The following is a 17,366-nucleotide window of genomic DNA, read 5'->3' on the forward strand; positions in this document are numbered from 1 at the left end:
CCCTTTAAAACATAAATCATGTCATTCTTTTCCTTAAATCCCTTTATTGTCTTTCCACTGAAACTAAAATGAAATCCAAACTCCTTCCCAGAGCCTACAAGGCCCTACATAGCCTAGAGTTCTGCAACATCATCTCTATTCACTCACCTCCTTACTCACTGTTCTCCAATGACACTGGCCTTCCACTGTCCCTCAGACACACCCAGCTCCTCCCCATCTCAAGCCTGTGCACCTACCTCTCCCTCTTGGAACAGCCACCAGGTCTCAACTCAGATGTCCCCTCCTCAGAGCTGCCTTCCCTGTCCACCCTAGTAAAAGTACCTCCCCCTACCACTTTATGTCATATTATGCTATTTTATCTTCATCATGGCCTTTATCAGTCTCTAGAATGATCATATATACTGAATATTTTTATTATCTATCTCTCCTCCACTAGAAAGTAAGGTGTCCTGGTCATAGAAACCTTATTTATCTCTACCTTACTGCTGTATGCATAGCTCCTAGAAAAAAAATTCACAGCCAACATATGGTAAGTGATTAATAAATAGCTATTGACCAACCGAGAGATACTCTCATAGAGATGTATAGCTGGCAATTGGATAAATGGGTCTGAAGCTCAGAAGAGAGAAAAAACTTGAAGTTGGACATGAGATTTGAGAGTTGTCTGTTCTTGGGGGTGGCTGAAACTGTCAGAATCTGAGTTATCTTTGGAAAGTTGTAGAGCCAAAGACACAACAGAGAGAACTTACATTTCATATGTAAGCATGAGAAGAGGAGTCAGTACAAGAGATTCCAGGAAACAGAGAGGAAAGGAGAAGCAGAAGAGAGTGGGGAGTGGGTTGCTGCAGAAGGCAGTGCTTCTCAAGCTGTCTATGAAAGACCTGTCTCTTTGTTGTTTTAATTTGCAGTCTGTCATGGACTCATACTTGAGTAAAATACAATAAAAATTAATGATTAGAAAAACGATATTTTTAAAGGCATGTTAAATACAGGCCCAAATCTGTCATTACATTCAGTAGACATAAAATTACTCTGAAAAGTTGCTATAAAAGTTTCCATTGAAGGTTGGGCATGGTGGATCATACCCATAATCCCAGCACTCTGGAAGGCCAAGGTGGGTGGATTGCCTGAGCTCACAAGTTCAGGACCAGCCTGAGCCAGAGTGATAGCTCATCTCTAAAAATAGCTGGACGTTGTGGCAGGCGCCTCTAGTCCCAGCTACTTGGAAGGCTGAGGCAAGAGAATCACTTGAACCCAAGAGTTTGAGGTTGCTGTGTGCTGTGACACCATGGCAACAAAATGATACTCTGTCTCAAAAAAAAAAAAAAAGTTGCCATTGACTTAACTCTCAATTACTGTACTTATCTCAATTACTGAACTAGTAGCAAAGTTCACCAGCTGGCACCAGTGCATGGACCATACTTTAAACTTCACTGCTCTGCTAGTACTCCTAGGCAGAGGGGAGAGAAATGAGCAAAATATAGCCTCTACCCTCAAGTAGCTTAAAATCTAGTGGGGTAGACAGTCTGGGACACGTAATAGTCATTCTGCACGGCAGCGGTCAAAGCACTACCAATATAATGTAGGCTTTGGGGACTGTGATCTGCCCTAGCTCTGCCACTATCTCACTCCTGTAGATCATGACCCCTGTCTGGCATCATTTTTTTCATCTATAAAATAAAGAGATCGTGTCAGATGATTGAACACTAAGAGTTCTTATTGTTTGGACACAAATGCCAAAAACCTTTCATCTTTTCAATTGTCTAAAGAAAGGATGGGAAGAGATTACTAATGAGCATAAGGTTTATTTTGGAGATGATGAAAATATTCTTAAATTAGATTATGGTGATGGTTTTACAACATTGTAAGTATACTAAAAAATCATTAAATTGTATACTTTAAATGGGTGAACTTTATGGTATGTAAATTATATCTCAGTAAAGCTGTTAAAGAAGAAAAAATCCTCCATGCCACTCAAAACCAAAAAATAATTGGTTTTGGACTTGGATGGGTGACTGCCCAAAAGCAGACTAGAAAGCCAGGAGGACCTGATCATCCAATAGCTAATGTGGCACACCACATAAGCTCATAGACATTGTATATGGCAGTCTCCTTTTAGAGAATACAGTTAAAGGCCAGGTGCAATGGCTCACATCTGTAATCCTAGCACTCTGGGAGGCTAAGGCAGGTGGATTGAGTTCAGGAGTTCAAGACCAGCCTGAGCAAGAGTGAGGTTCCATCTCTACTAAAAATAGAAAAACTAGTCAGACATCATGGCAGGTGCCTGTAGTTCCAGATAATCGGGGAGCTGAGGCAAGAGGATCACTTGAACCCAAGAGTTAGAGAGTGATGTGAGCTATGATGATGCCATGGCACTCTACCCTTATCTGTAAACCTCTCTCTTGCCCTTACTGATCTTTTTATTGACTTTCTATAATTATTTTAATAAATATGTATTGCCTTCTCCATCCTTGCGACGTTTAAAGTCTGGCAGAGTAGAGACATTAGACAAATAATTACAAAATTATTAGCTAATTATTAGCTAAATTAATATCTAATAATGCTCTATAAATATTATTAAGGAAGAGTAGAAGGTACTATAAGGGCATAACAGGGACTTAATCTAGTCTGAAGAGGGCTGAGGGAAGTCTTTCCTGAGAAAATGGCATTTACATTGAGACCCAAAATGTGGATGGTGTTACCCAGTCATTTAGCTTGAGAAAATTCTATGGAGAGGGGTGGCCATTAGTTATCCAAAGGGATCTAGGAGTCTAGGCAGGGGCATTTCAGAGAATGGGGGAGTTCCATGGTATGATAATTGTAGTTCATGTGTTAGATCCGGTCTGGAAGGAGCTCTTAGTGACCCAAGTCCTCCCCTCAGCCACTTACCCAGTACAGAATGAGAAACTGTCCTTGCTTACCCCCAGAAAAAGGTTATTTCTGTATCCAGGCTCCTGTGAACAGAGAAGCACTGCATGGTTGAGCTGGAGATGAAAGCCTGGTCACCAGAGCCCGGTCACCAGAGCCCGTGCTCTCCAGAGCCACCAGCCATCCAGGCACCCGCATTTCATCAAGACTTTAATGGGCTCCAAGCAGTCCTCAGATGAGCCTGGCTGGTATCCGGCATGACCTCATCTCTGCCAACAGTGGCAGCTGGAGGCCAAAGCTCCTGGGTGAGGGAAAGGTCAACTTTGGCTGAGCCAGGACTGTTCTGTGTCCTCTGCTGTCCTCCACCTGCCCTGCGCCTGAATAGGACTCAGATTTTCCGAGGCAGGGCTAAGTGCCCTTTGCCAGCCCACTTGTGTCCCCTCCAGTGCGTGTGCTCCTAGGCAGAGTGCTCAGATAAAGGGCAATACTGGAGCTTTTTAAGAAAGGGGAATGTTGCCAGGCACAGTGGCTCATACCTGTCGTCCCAGCCACTCAAGAGGCAGAGACTGGAGAATCACTTAAGCCCAGGAGTTCCAGTGCACTCCAGCCTGGGCAACAGAGTGAGATCTTGTTTCTTAACAAATAAAAAAAGGAAGGAATGTCAGTACGAAGGTCAGGGCCTGCAAAATAACAGCAAAGCCCCCATCCTAGTGTAAGACTGGGGATGGCCAGAACCAAGTTCCCTTCCCAAAAGGAGTTTGTTTCTAGCATTCATGTGCTATCTTCCTCTGTACAGAAGCCTGGCAGTGTCCTGGGAAGAATGCATGGCAGGGATGTTCTCTATAAGTTTGTACCCAGACTCCTTCCTGAACTGCATTTTATTTTCTTTTATTTTTAATTTTCACTGTGGTCATGTCATCATCAACAGGGTCTCACAGCAGCACGCACCTCCCTAAAATTCCCGCCTGCCTACCCATACCCACTACCCCTCGCCCCTTACCCCCAGCTCCGGGTCCCTGGCCCCACTTCACCTGCCATGTTTTCATAATTCTCTCAGGCTCTGGGTAAGCAGCAAGGGAACCTGATTGTATATGGAAAATATTGCAGGCCCATTTGAGGGCTGTATTGAGGACCTGAGAGCAGCCTAAACTACCATGCTCCCTGCACTCGAGCAGACACCACCTCCCCAGCCAGGTACCCAAACCCGCTCCTGCTCCTGGCCTGAACTCCATGTTAGAAATGAATTTTCTTAACTATAACAGAGTAAAGAAGCTTGCCCCTTGAGAAGTTTTTCAGGGATCCCTTCTGAAGTAATAGAACTCTATGGATTAGGAAGCGCTGACAAGGTCAGGGAACCTGACATGTGGTTCTGCCACTAATTCTACCTTACTGTAGGACCTCTAGCAAATCTTTCCCCCAGCTTCAGTTTCTCCATCTGTAAAATAAGATAGTTGGACTGCCGTCTCAAAACTTCTTTCCATTTTAATCAGAATATTTTATGATTCTGAATGAATACTTGCCCTCTGATTTATCTAGTCACATATCTAAGTGTTTATATTCATTCAACAACTATTAATTATTTTCCTGCAGCTAAACACCACCATCCCTATTCTAGGTTCCTCTGATGCATGCTTTTAAAGCATTCTATATCATTTCTTTATCACTCTTACCACAGGTACAGAAGGTGCCGAAAATATATACACATTTTAAGAAAGGAAAAACTGTATTAAAATTGTTTTGTTTTATTTTTTATGAGGAAGAGTCTTACTGTGTTGCCCTCGGTAGAGTGCCGTAGTGTCACAGCTCACAGCAACCTCAAACTCTTGGGCTTAAGCAACTCTCTTGCCTCAGCCTCCCAGGTAGCTGGGACTATAGGCACCTGCCTCAATGCCCCACTATTTTTTGGTTGCAGTTGTCGTTGTTGTTCAGCAGGCCCAGGCCAGGCTGGAACCCGCCAGCCTTGGTATATGTGGCCGGCACCCTACTCACTGAGCTATAGGCACCACCTGTATTAAAATTATAATATCCCAGTCATGTCTAACTTCTGTGGTTATAAGAGATACAAGATACAATCTACACAATAACAAGTATTATCAGTATATATTGAGTATTAACAATTTTAATACAGGTTTTTCCTTTGTTAAAATGTGTATACATTTTTAGGCACACTGTATTAGTAGTTCTATAGTTATCTGATTAACGAATGTATCTCTCCCTTCACTTAGCAATGAGTTCCCAGAAGGTAAAGTCTGGATCTGGGATGCTTATGCTCCCAGCACCTCATGCTGTCCTTAGCACATGGTAGGTGCTCAGTAAATATATGTTGGATAAGTTAATTTGTAAATGGACAGGTAGACTATAAACAGGCAGGGAGAAGGAAGGAAGACTTCAGGTGAGGCAGCAACAGAAATGAGCTTTGCATTTTATTTAGAGACTTGGAGGAAACTGGCGAACTGCTAGATGATGGGGTAGGAAGACTTGGGTGTGGAGGTCCCTGGGGACAAGACAGATCTCATACTTAATTTTATAGTCAATAGAGAGCTCCTAGAGTGATTGTTGTTGTTTTTGTTTGTTAAGTGACCAGAGTAATTTTTATTTTATTTACTTTTTTGAGACAGTCTGACTTTGTCACCCTTGGTAGAGTGCCGTGGTGTCATAGCTCACAGCAACCTCAAACTCTTGGGCTCACGTGCCTCAGCCTCTCAAGTAGCTGGGACTGCAGGTGCCTGCCACAACACCTGGCTATTTTTAGAGATGGGGGTCTCACTTTTGTTCAGGCTAATCTCAAACTCCTGAGCTCAGGCAATCCAGCCGCCTCAGCCTCTCAGAGTGCTAGAATGACAGGTGTGAGCCACTGTGCCTGGCTCATAATGATTTTTACTTCACACAACATACAAGATAAAAATTTCAACTAGCACTAGAGAGTATATAGTGGTGAAAAAGTCACCCTTCTAAACCCGTGGTCCTCATTCTAGAAGGCAACCACTTTAACCTTCCTTATATTATCATCCCTATTGCTGCTGTAACAAGTTATCACAAATATGGTAGCTTAAAACCACACAAATGTATCGTATAGTTCTGAAGGTAAAAAGTCCAAAATTGGTCTCACTGGACAGAAATCAGGGTTTTGGCTGAGCTGCCTTTACCTTTTTGGAGACTCTAGGAAAGATTCTGTTTCCTTGTTGTTCCCAGCTTCTAGAAACTCCCCACATTCCATGTCTTCATGCTGCCCTGTCCATCTCTTCAGAGGCAGCAGTGACTGGTCGAGTCTCTCACACATTTGATCACTCTGACACTAATTCTTCTGCCTTCTTTTACTTAAAAGAACCTTTATGATTATACCAGGCCCACCTGGATAATCCATGGTAATCTCCCCATCTCAAAGTCTGTGAGCTAGTAACGTTAATTCTGACACCTTGATTCCACTTCCTAGTCCCCTAACATATTCACAGGTACCAGGGATCAGAACATGGACGTCTTTGAGGGGGGTTATTACTCTCTACACCACAATCCAAGAGATATTTTATACATGCACTATTTTTAATGCTGTTTTTGAATACTTAACACTTGTGCATAGTATAAAATTCAAGAGTTTTCAGTGAAGTCTTACTCTCACCCCAATTCCAATCAAAGTATTACCTAAATTTTCCACAATATTGTTATTTTTTTCCTCTCTGAATTAATTAGCAATCTCTGACACTTTTAAGACCATGTAAGTATCCTGCTCTTCATCAAAATTTCCCATTAGAATTAAAATCCATTGATAGTTCTTGCCTGAATTGGTCTTTATATGATGGTTACAAAATGAGTATGTCCCATGTTTTCTAATTCCAGCACTCACTCCACATTGACCAGTCGGCACTTGGCATTAGCAAGTACCCTTTCCCCCATTCATCTGTGCTCATTGGTACTTACTGTTTTAATGTTTTATGATCCATTACCATCCTTACTTATCTTGGGGTTAAAATTGCCTCAAATATGGCCAAAGTAGCATATGCCTGTCATTTTTTTCTAGCATTTTCTTATTTTTCTACATAAGAAGAAGGTTCAGGCTCATCTTGTATTTACCTTGCTGCTGCCCTGGAATCAGCCATTTTTTGAGGAGCCGTAGGAGTTTGTATGGGGCAGTTGTATTAGAGACTGAAATCTGAGTTCTAAGTATACTATTCATTGCCTCATCTGTTGACAAAGCCAAGAAATATATATAGATATTTAGAAATACACACATTTAGGCCAGATGCTGTGACTCATGCCTGTGATCCCAGCACTTTGGGAGGCCAAAGTGGGAGGATTGCTTGAGGCCAGGAGTTTAAGAACAGCCTGGTCAACACAGCAAGACCTTGTCTCTACAAAATAATGTTTTTAAAAATTAGCTAGGCATGGTAGTATGCACCTACAGTGCCAGCCAACTACCTGGGAAGCTAAGCCAGGAGGATCACTTGAGCCTTAATTTAGAGGGTGCAATGAAATGTGATCATGCCACTGCATTCTAACCTGGGCAACAGAGCAAGACCCTATTTCTAAAAACGTATACACATACACATTTACATATACATACGTATTCTTATGCACATGCATATTTTAGAAATCATAAGGATGCCATTACCTCCCATTCTAGTTGATTTCAACAGAGTTCTTTTTTGTCTTCACACATTTCATATTCGTGTCCTTCTTCTATAGTAACAAAGCTGGCTGCAACCAGCATGGATGTATTTGCTCATTTGCTCAGTCCTGTAATAAACCTGAAAAAGCTTCAGCTGCTTCGCCCACCACTGTAGAAAGCCTCCTAAAAAAGTTCAGGTCAGAATTTGTTTGCATTTCCACTCCTACTCTATCCAAGGCTAAGGGTCTGTAGTCAAATACTGGATTCCTAAGTTACTTGGGTTCTTCCCCTCGCCCCAATCAGTGTGTTTATGTTGTTCATTTGAAATTCAGTTGGATTAATTTTTAATTTGCTTTCAGCTGTGGGGTTTTTCTCCCCTAACTATCCTGGTTAATTTAATGTTGTTAAATATTAGATTAATATTGTTGTTTGAATATATAGGACATAAACTTGTTTCTAAAAGTCAAAACTACAGAGATATACTCAGAGCAGTAAAACTCTCTCCCTATGTCCCTTTCAACCTTCTTCTGACCCCCTCAGTGAGCCAAGAACCCTTGTAAATAACTGGTCTTATTATTTCCTGATTTATCCTATCTGTGTTTCTTTGTATAAGGAAATATTTGTATGTTTTCTTATTTTGCCTTTCTTCCTACACAAAAGGTAGCATATTATGTATATGTTCTTTCATAGTTTGCTTTTTTTACTTAATAATATTTCCCAAAAATCATTTCATATAAGTTCATAGAGATCTTCCTCATTCTTTTTTACAGGTGCATAATACTCCATTACATGTATGTGTTATATATCCTATGCTTGGAAATTGAGGTTTCCAATACTTTGCAATTACAAATGAGGCAACAGTGAATAACCTTGTGCATGTATATTTTGGCATTTTTGGAGGTGCATCTTTAAAGTATTAGAAGTGGTATTGCTGGGTCCAAGGGTAAATGCATGTGTCCTTTTGTTAGATCAGGGATCCTCAAACTTTTTAAACAGGGGGCCAGTTCACTGTCCCTCAGACCGTTGGAGGGCCAGACTGTGGGCCCCAGGACCAGTTGGCTGCTAAGCAGGACAGGCAGCGGCAGCAAAAACATCCGACAGGCCGGATAAATGTCCTAGGTGGGCTGCATGTGGCCTGTGGGCTGTAGTTTGAGGACGCCTGCATTAGATACTGCCAAGTTCCCCAGCCTGCAAGTTGTACCGTCTTACATTTCCATTAGCATCACATGAGAGGGCCTGTTTTGTTCCTCACAGCTTCCACGGCGGAATGTATTGGGAAGCTTTTGGATTTTTGCTACTCTGAAAGTGAGAAATAGTATCTTGGTAGTTTCAGTTTGATTCTCTTATGAGTGAACTTGAAGACCATTTTATATTCATCTTTATATTCATATGAAGAGCATTTTTATATCACCTTTTGTGAATTGTCTATTTGTGTTTTTTGCCCATTTTTCTATAAAACTATTGGTCTTCATTTTATGAAGTCCAATCCATTCATTTGTTTTTGATGAATCCTCAATTCTGGGACAAACATGGTAAAGTCCTCAGGATTCATGACAGAAAGGCCCTCTTGAGAAAAACGTAATCCCTAGCACCTGCAAAGAGCTCTGGGTCTTGGTGTTTGTGGTCTGTCCCTATCCTCTCCTTCTGTTAATCTTCCCACCACCCTTCCACTTTTATTTTTGGTGATAGTTGCCCAGTGACTATGGTTGGGCATAAATGAACATAGGTGGTGCCTGTGGCTCAGTAAGTAAGGCACCGGCTCCAAATATAGAGGGTGGTGGGTTCAAACCCGGCCCTGGCCAAACTGCAACAAAAGGAGCTGGGCATTCTGGCAGGTGCCTGTGGTCCCAGCTACTTGGGAGGCTGAGACAAGAGAATTGCCTCAAAGCTGGAGGTTGCTGTGAGCTGTCATGCCATGGCTCTACTGAGAGCGATAAAGTAAGACTCTGTCTCTTAAAAAAAAAAAAGATACATAAACTGGAAGAGTCCTTGTTGGCAGCAGCTTCTGGTTTTTAAAAAAGCAACAGTTTTATAAGGAAGATGAATAATTCCTTCAGCTTTGATGGGAGGTTGAAAGCAGATACCAGATAACGGTTACTATCCCCAGAACTGTAGCCTAACATTTGATATCATGGTTTAAGATACCTCCACCCCCACCTCCACACTTGTGATTCTTTCCACTTGGGGAATACAGTTAGCAAAAATATTTCATTGATTTCTATTGCTGCAAGTGTTCTCAAATCCAACTATAAACAAGGCCTCCTATCTTCCTTGAGACTTTCAAGTAAAAGTTTGTATATTTGTGTATACCTGATTCCAGTGAGCCTGACACAGCCACTATTTTAATATGCTAATACTTCTCGTCCAGAAGGCTTTACTTAACTTTGGGAATAGAAATGTGAGTGGAAGCGAGTCATCCTTGATAACCCCTCTCTACGGTATGAGCATTAGGCTAGGATTGGTCAACAGAAGCAACATCTGGTCAGCTCAATCCTTTGGGGTGGTTGGTGTTTCATAGGCATCCCATCAAGATTGATTGGTCTCATAACTGAATTAGCCAGATATGTGGGTGTTGGGTGCCCTTTTCTCAGCCTCCCTTCAATGTTGTTAGATGGAAGCAGACATGTGATTAGCATGTTTGAAGATGATGTGGTTTTAGTGAATGAACAAAAGCTGCCGCCTTCTGCAGAGACTGGCTGTGCCCCAGACGTCAGCAGTATAATTATGACTGCTAAATTCAGGCCAGACCCCAGGCTCGGCTGCCTTGGTCTCAGCTGTTCCTTGCAGTAGGGGGAGGGAAGATTGCAGAAGTCTAAGGACCCAGGCTCTTTTAGTGCATTTTCAACTCTGATTTATCCAGAGCCCTCCCCCACCCTGCTAACAATTGCCCCCAGCTGCTTTCTGGTCACAGAGCCTGCTACCACTTCGGCTAACCTCTAGAAAGCCTAAAACTTCCGGGCAAGTCATGGAAATTTTTATTTTGGTACTTGCCCAAAATGAAACTGAGTTGAGAATCCTCACTTCCAATGCCTGTGTTGCATACTGTTCAGAGCATCAGCCACTATATAGAAAACCTCTACCTTAGGTTTGCACTGAATAGAAATCCTTGGCAGGAGTTTTTGCTTTTGCCATTTTGGGGGTTTTGTTATTGTTGTTTGGTTTTTGTTTTGCCAAACGTTATATAGGAAATATGTTTGAATACTCATTTCCATAGTTTCTTTTCTTTTTCTTTTTTGAGACAGAGTCTCACTTCGTTGCCCTCAGTAGAGTGTCATGGCGTCATAGCTCACAGAAACCTCAAACTCTTGAGCTCAAGCAATTCTCTGTCCTCAGCCTCCCAAGTAGCTGGGAGTACAGGCGCCTGCCACAATGCCTGGCTATTCTTAGACGGGGTCTCACTCTTGCTCAGGCTGGTCTCAAACCTGTGAGCTCAGATAATCCACCCACCTCGGCCTCCCAGGATTACAGGCATGAGCCACTGCGCCCGGCCTCTTTTTCTTTTTTCAACTCTTCTGTCTGCACAGTGACATGGTTTCTTTCCTAACCACAGAGATCTACATATTTTCTTTAGAACAAATCAGGGATTTACATGTCTCCAGAACCTCTGCTGATATTTAATATTCTATAGACATCTTATACTCAATGTACCCAAACCCAGCCTTCCTCAGACTTTCTTCTGTATTCCCTATTTGGTGAATTGCATGGTCATTCTCTGATCCAACAATGAAGTTATAAGGAAGGCTGATAGCTTCCTACCCCTACTTCCTACCAAGCCCTATCTTTCTTAGGCATTTCCTCTTGAATCTATTCTCCCCTCTGTCCCAACTACTGTAGTTCAGGCTTCATCACTCTCACCTGGACTATAATAATAGCCTTCTTGTTGGCCTTCTTAACCTCAACAATCCCCTCCAAACCAGCATATATATGTACCTTGCAAAACCCTGTCCCTCTCCTGCTTTAAAACTTTTAGCAATTCTTCAATTGTCTAATTCAGCATGCATTCATTCTGCAGTCCACCATGAATTTTCTTCCACCCTGTCTCCAAGAGGGGATAGGGATAATGGTTTGCTTCAGGATTGGGATCAAATTGGTGGGCCTACCAGGAGGATGCCTATAACCAAGGGCCTGGGAGACAGGAACTATCTCTGCCATCAGCCTGCTGAACTGTTGACTCCCTAGCATATAGAGTCTTTCCTGCCTCTAAACCTGGCCTCATTCACTTTTCTCTGCCTAGAATGCCCTTTCTCCACTTCTTCACTTCAAACTTCTACTTAGCCTTCAAAATCCAACTTAATTTATATCTCTTCTGTGTAACTTTTCTTCATTTGCCCATGTAAAGTGAATCACTTCTCATTCTTTTCCCCCACAGCAATTGTAGGAGACTTTTGTTGTTGTTGTTGTTGTTTTAAAGATTACAATTGAAGCTTCAAAAGACAGAGCTTAACATGTATCTCCTCCTTGCACATTCTCTTCTTCTCCCTCCTTTGATTCTGCTGCCAGTAGCCCTGGCCAGGTCTCTAACCTGGGAAAACTACCCAGTATTCCTTGTGTCAACTAAGGAGATAGGGTTGCCAGCTCCCTATCTCTGCACATATATCACAAGTGATACCCTCTGTAGAAAGAAATGTTTAGTAATGGTAATTGTAGGAAAAAAAATAACAATGGTTATCATTTATTGAGGTTTTACTGTGTACTACGCTCTGGACTAAAGCTTTTTATCTTTTATAATACTTAAAATAATGCAGCAAGGTAGGTATTATTATTACCTATATTTTCCGTATGCATAAATGAGTGCACCAGACTGTTAAGTAACTTCTCCAAGGTCCACCATTAGTGGCAGAGCCATTTTGGTTTATCTCTGATTATGATCACATATGCAGAATTCTAGTATATGTACCCAGAGCTCTGTAGGGCTACCTTATCCTCTGCAGGGTCTGACATAAAGTAGGTAGGTTCTCTGGAATGTTGGTTGATGGAATGAATGAATGAATGAATGAATGATGTTCTTCACATTGAACTTGCCTTCAGGCTTAAAAGGGACTGCCTGATTGTCTGTCTATAGCTTATGCCAAGAAGTATGGATTTTGTCTCATCTCCTCATGCCCAGCTGTACACAGACATATTCCCTCCCACTCAGTAACAAACTGCCTGGAACTCTTTCCCGGCTCATATTTACAAGAGAATGTGATAAATTCCGTATTGATCCCTCCTGTTCCACTGTAAATTTTGCAAAAGATGATTAAATAGAGCAATAGAGTCTGCAGGCATTGTGGCTCAATATGTTGTGGACTGGTGTATCGACCTCTTCCATCCAAAGGCAGCCAGCCCTTATCCCTGCTGCCCCAGACCAGTAATTAAAATCCTGTGAGACTGGGATTTAAAATCCAATCATATCCCTGAATCAAGCCTTCTAGCCTCCCCATGTGACGAGTGCAATAAGGTAACGGCAGGAGCATGTTTATGTCTGTGCTGAAACAGTCCCCATAGGGTGGGTAAGAAATGGAGAGTTGGGTAGCCCTGCTGGCTAAATCACTTCACCCTGACACCACAGCCACTTGTAAGACAATCTGTAGGTACATAAACAAGTTCCAGCCAAAGACCAAAACTCAAAGGATAAAGTATCATACACAAAAATTCGCAAATGCTATTTCACTATACACTTATGTTCCCACAGCCAGTAGTTGGTTTAAACAAGGGATTTAGCCTTGATTAAACTAGGACTTTATTAACCAAATACATGTTTAAATCTGAATTTCCACAGGGGCTCTTTGACTTAATCTGAACTAGAGCCAGCCTTCCCTGAGGCCTGTATTCAGGTACAAGGTGCTATTGAAATAAACTTGTCCATCAGGATCAGGAGCTTCTTAAAAATAGAAGGTATCATATGTGTCTTTGTATCGTTAGCACCTAGCATAGTGCCAAACACGTGAAGACTCTTAAACAGTCTCTTTGAATGAATGAATAAATAAGTACAAGTTAGCAACTAATCTTGAAAAAATATCTGTAAACCTCTGTGTAAGTAGCAAAGCTGCTAAGTGGCTGTCCATTCAGTGCCTGAATACTTCTAGGGCTAGGGAACTCATATGTTCCTGAGGCTGCTCATAGTCTATCTTTGGATGTTTTGGTGGTTAGAAATTCAGCCAAATCTGCTTCCAAAGGTCTAAATATTACCCTTGGGTTCATGTAGAATGAGTATAACCCCAGTTCTACATGATGGCCCTTAAGATATCTGAAAATGGTAGGCTTCTTCTCCTGAGCTATCTAGCCTAAACTTCCAGTTCCTTAAACCATCTTTCTCACATGGCTTCTAAATGCTATCCTATCTCGATCAGATTTCCCAGAACTGTCTTCAGTTTGTCTCTCTTCCAAAACCTGTGGTTTCTCATTCATCTCATTTGTTTTAGCTCTTAATGTCAATCTTCCATCAGGTGTATTTGGTGCCCCCCACCTGAATTACATCTGCAGATTTGATGAGTAGGCCATCCCTGTGATATCCATGTCAGAGATAAACATGCAGAAAAGGATCAAGCCTATTTCCTGCCATTGGAATCTTCAAGTTTACCTCTGATCCATCAGTGACCCCACCTGCTTGGGTCTGGTTAGTCCATTAGCCACTTTCTAACATTGTATATGATACTGGCATCTAGCCCACATTTCTCCATCACGACCAGAGTTGTCCTAAGACATCCTATCAAATGTCTGATGTAATCTACACATTTGCCTTAACCCACCTGACAGGTAATCCTGATAAAGGAAAGAGCCAGGCACAGTGCTTTACACCCATAATCCCAGCACTTTGGGAGGTTAAAGTGGGAGGATTGCTTAAGGCCAGAAATTCAACATCAGCCTAAGCAACATAGCAAGACTTGTCTTTACCCCCCCCCCAAAATTTTTAAATTAGCCCATTGTACTGGCACACCTTTGTAGTCCTAAATACTTGGGAGACTGAGGTAGGGGATCCCTTGAGCCCAGAAGTTTGAGGCTGCAGTGAGCTGTCATGATGCCACTGTACTCCAGCCTGGGCAATAGCACAAGACGCTGGTTCAGGCTAAAAATAAGACAAAAAGAACAAAGACAGGAAAAGAGGTTAGTCTGGCATGACTTAGCTTCTGTGAGCCCGTCCTGACCTAGCAATTCTATCACCATTTCCTTTTCTAGGCACTCACACAGCATCATTTAATAATACATCTGATTCTGAAGATAAGACACGTGTGTGAAGAGTGTGTGATCAGAGTGCTCTAGTGGTTTAAAGGAGGAAGTGACCTATCAGCTAGGGTGACCTGGCAAAGCTTCAGGGCAGGGGAAATGAAGCTGGGCCTTGGCAGAAACACAAAGTCTGAGTGGTGGGCAAAGAGGAGTTGGCACCACGTAAGAAAACACTGTCATCCCAGTGTGGTCCAGTCCTTCCAGTCACTCCCAGCGGAGCACAAGCCAGGGAGTGGTCAGGGGCTGAGATGAGCGAGCCCTGGACTAATAGGCCTGGGTTCTAGCTCCCATTTTCCCAGAGTCCCTGTGATCTCAGGTTCTACCTTTTCCTTGCCCAGACTTCTCCACTTCTCCAGTCTTTCTTTTTTTAAAAAAAAATTTTTTTTTTTTTATTTTGAGACAGAGTCTCACTTTATCACCCTCAGTAGAGTACTGTGGTGTCACAGCTCACAGCAACCTCCTACTCCTGGGCTTAGGTGAATCTCTTGCCTCAACCTCCTGAGTAGCTAGGACTACAGGCGCCCGCCACAACACCCGGCTATTTTGGGGGGGACTGGGGCTGGGTTCAAACCCGCCACCCTCAGTATATGGGGCCAGTGTCCTACCCAGTGAGCCACAGGCGCTGCCCTCCAGTCTTTATTTCTTTAATGCCTAGTGCAGTATCTTCTGTTCTTCTCTAGCTGGTGCTGTGGTTTCCCATCTCCTCAGCAACAATATGGGGCTCCCTTGATCTGGGGGAGAGGGAGGGGACCAATCTACTCTCATTGTTTCTATCCCTGTCTGCTACCAATCTGGGTTCTGCCTGAAAGCAAGTATAATCTGATTCTCCTGTGTGCCTATCTCCTCACCCAGAGTCAGTGGGTTTTGATGGAATGGGTGAGGCAATAGCTGTCTGTTCCCTGAACTTCAGAAATCTGCCTCCCTGAAGGCAAGGATCCCATCTGACTATATCCATGAGGGAGTTAGGAGGTCTTTATGACCTGCTGGGAGGTCAGTTATTAATAAAATAGATCACCATCTACCTGGCCCCAGGCGGGGAACCCTGAATGGGAGGAAAGGGAGCCCTATTTTGTACCCTTTCTATAGAGCTGTCTATCCCAAACCTACATCTATCTTAGCTTTGGAGCATCTGAGTGCACTGAAAGTGAGAAAAAAGGAGACTTTCCTTTCTTTTTGAGTCATCAGGCCTTTGCAAGGTAGCACTTTGTGGTAGAAAACCAAACCTGGCTTCTTTTTCTTAAAAAAAAAAAAAAAAACTTAAGTAAAATTTTCAACATACAAAAGAAAGAACAGTATAATAAATCCCCATGTTAAATCCCAGCTTTACTGTTTATCTGCTATATGACCGTGGGCAAATTATTTCAGCTCTCTGAGCTTCTGTTTGCTCAAAGATTCTTTGTATGATGAATAATTCAGACACTGTATATAAAAGCCTCATACCCAACAAATGTTAACCTGTCTCCTTCCCTCCTGCCAGACTCAGTTAAGTCATCTGTAAAATGGAAAAAATAATAGCCCTCCTGCTTTCTTCACCAGGTTGTTAAGAATTGAGTCCATGGTCAGCACAGGATATTACACATCCTAAGTGCCTGATATATATCCTTGGGTACAGAGAGGCATGTCTGCAAGTGTGCGAGTCTGTGTGTACACAGATGCCAAGCAGTGCTCAGTGTGGATTATGGAAAAGTTCAGGATAAGGTGTCAGGAGACCAGGGCCCAGAAATGAGTAGGGAGGACAGCAGGAATCCAGAAGGCAGAGCACTAATCTCTGGAGGAGGGACTGTGCCTTGAAGGATTGGCAGGGTCATCCGGAGAGGAGGGGCAGAGTTTTTGGGGTCTGAGGCACAGCCTGGATGCAGGGATGAGCACAGAGACAGGGAGGGCACACAGCTTCTCGGATGTGGTTGTCCTGTCTCTCTCTGAGAACTTCCTCGATGGAAGCTCACAACCAAAAAGAATACACTGGTCCACATTGGCATCTCAATCAAGGGAAAGATTTCCCTTATATTCAACCAAAACTTCAAGTTAGAGATAGCAAACAGACTGCCAAATAGTGGTGATCACGATGAAGGTGACAAAGCAGCTAGCAGTAAAAAGGGAAAGGAAGAGTGAACAGAAATGTGATTATAAAAAAAATCATATACCTGTACGATCTTTTTTTCAGTCATTTCAAACTTCTTAGTCCTCAAAAACCTTTAGAGGTAGGCAGGGCAGTGAAGCAAATGCCCTGGATCACACAGCCAGGGATGACTCATCCCCCGCCGCGCTCTTCCAAAGGAAAGGGGTGAGTTATGGAAACTGCAGTGTAGTAGGCTGACAGAATTGGGGGCAGCAGGGAGGATGTTGATAGTAACAGTGTAACACATCTGTACACATAAAGGGCATTCACTGTTGTTTTTACTTTAAGCCCTTTTTTTTGAGACAGAATCTCACTATGTTGCCCTCACAGCTCACAGCAACCTCCAACTCTTGGGCAAAAGCGATTTTCTTGCCCCAGCCTCCCAAGTAGCTGGGACTATAGGCTCCCTCTACAATGCCTGGCTATTTTTTGATTGTAGTTGTCATTGTTGTTTGGCACGCCCGGGCTGGGTTCGAACCCACCAGCTCCCGTTTATGTGGCTGGCACCCTATCCACTGAGCTACAGGAGCCAAGCTTTTAAGCCCTCTTTTTTTTTTTTTTTTTTTTTTT

The 17,366-nt window shown here is 42.8% G+C and overlaps 1 protein-coding gene and 1 non-coding gene across 3 annotated transcripts in view; one reads left to right on the top strand and one right to left on the bottom strand.

The window, feature by feature from the left end:
* The window catches only part of CLPB (ClpB homolog, mitochondrial AAA ATPase chaperonin), a 164,203-nt gene that overhangs the window by 98,460 nt on the left and 48,377 nt on the right, over positions 1-17,366 (top strand). The window lies entirely within an intron of this gene.
* On the bottom strand, positions 3,875-4,008 carry LOC111724661. The gene has a single exon (XR_002772924.1).

This window comes from Otolemur garnettii, unplaced genomic scaffold (genome assembly GCF_000181295.1).
Source record: "Otolemur garnettii isolate 467f Iridium unplaced genomic scaffold, OtoGar3 scaffold00001, whole genome shotgun sequence".
Taxonomy (NCBI): domain Eukaryota; kingdom Metazoa; phylum Chordata; class Mammalia; order Primates; family Galagidae; genus Otolemur; species Otolemur garnettii.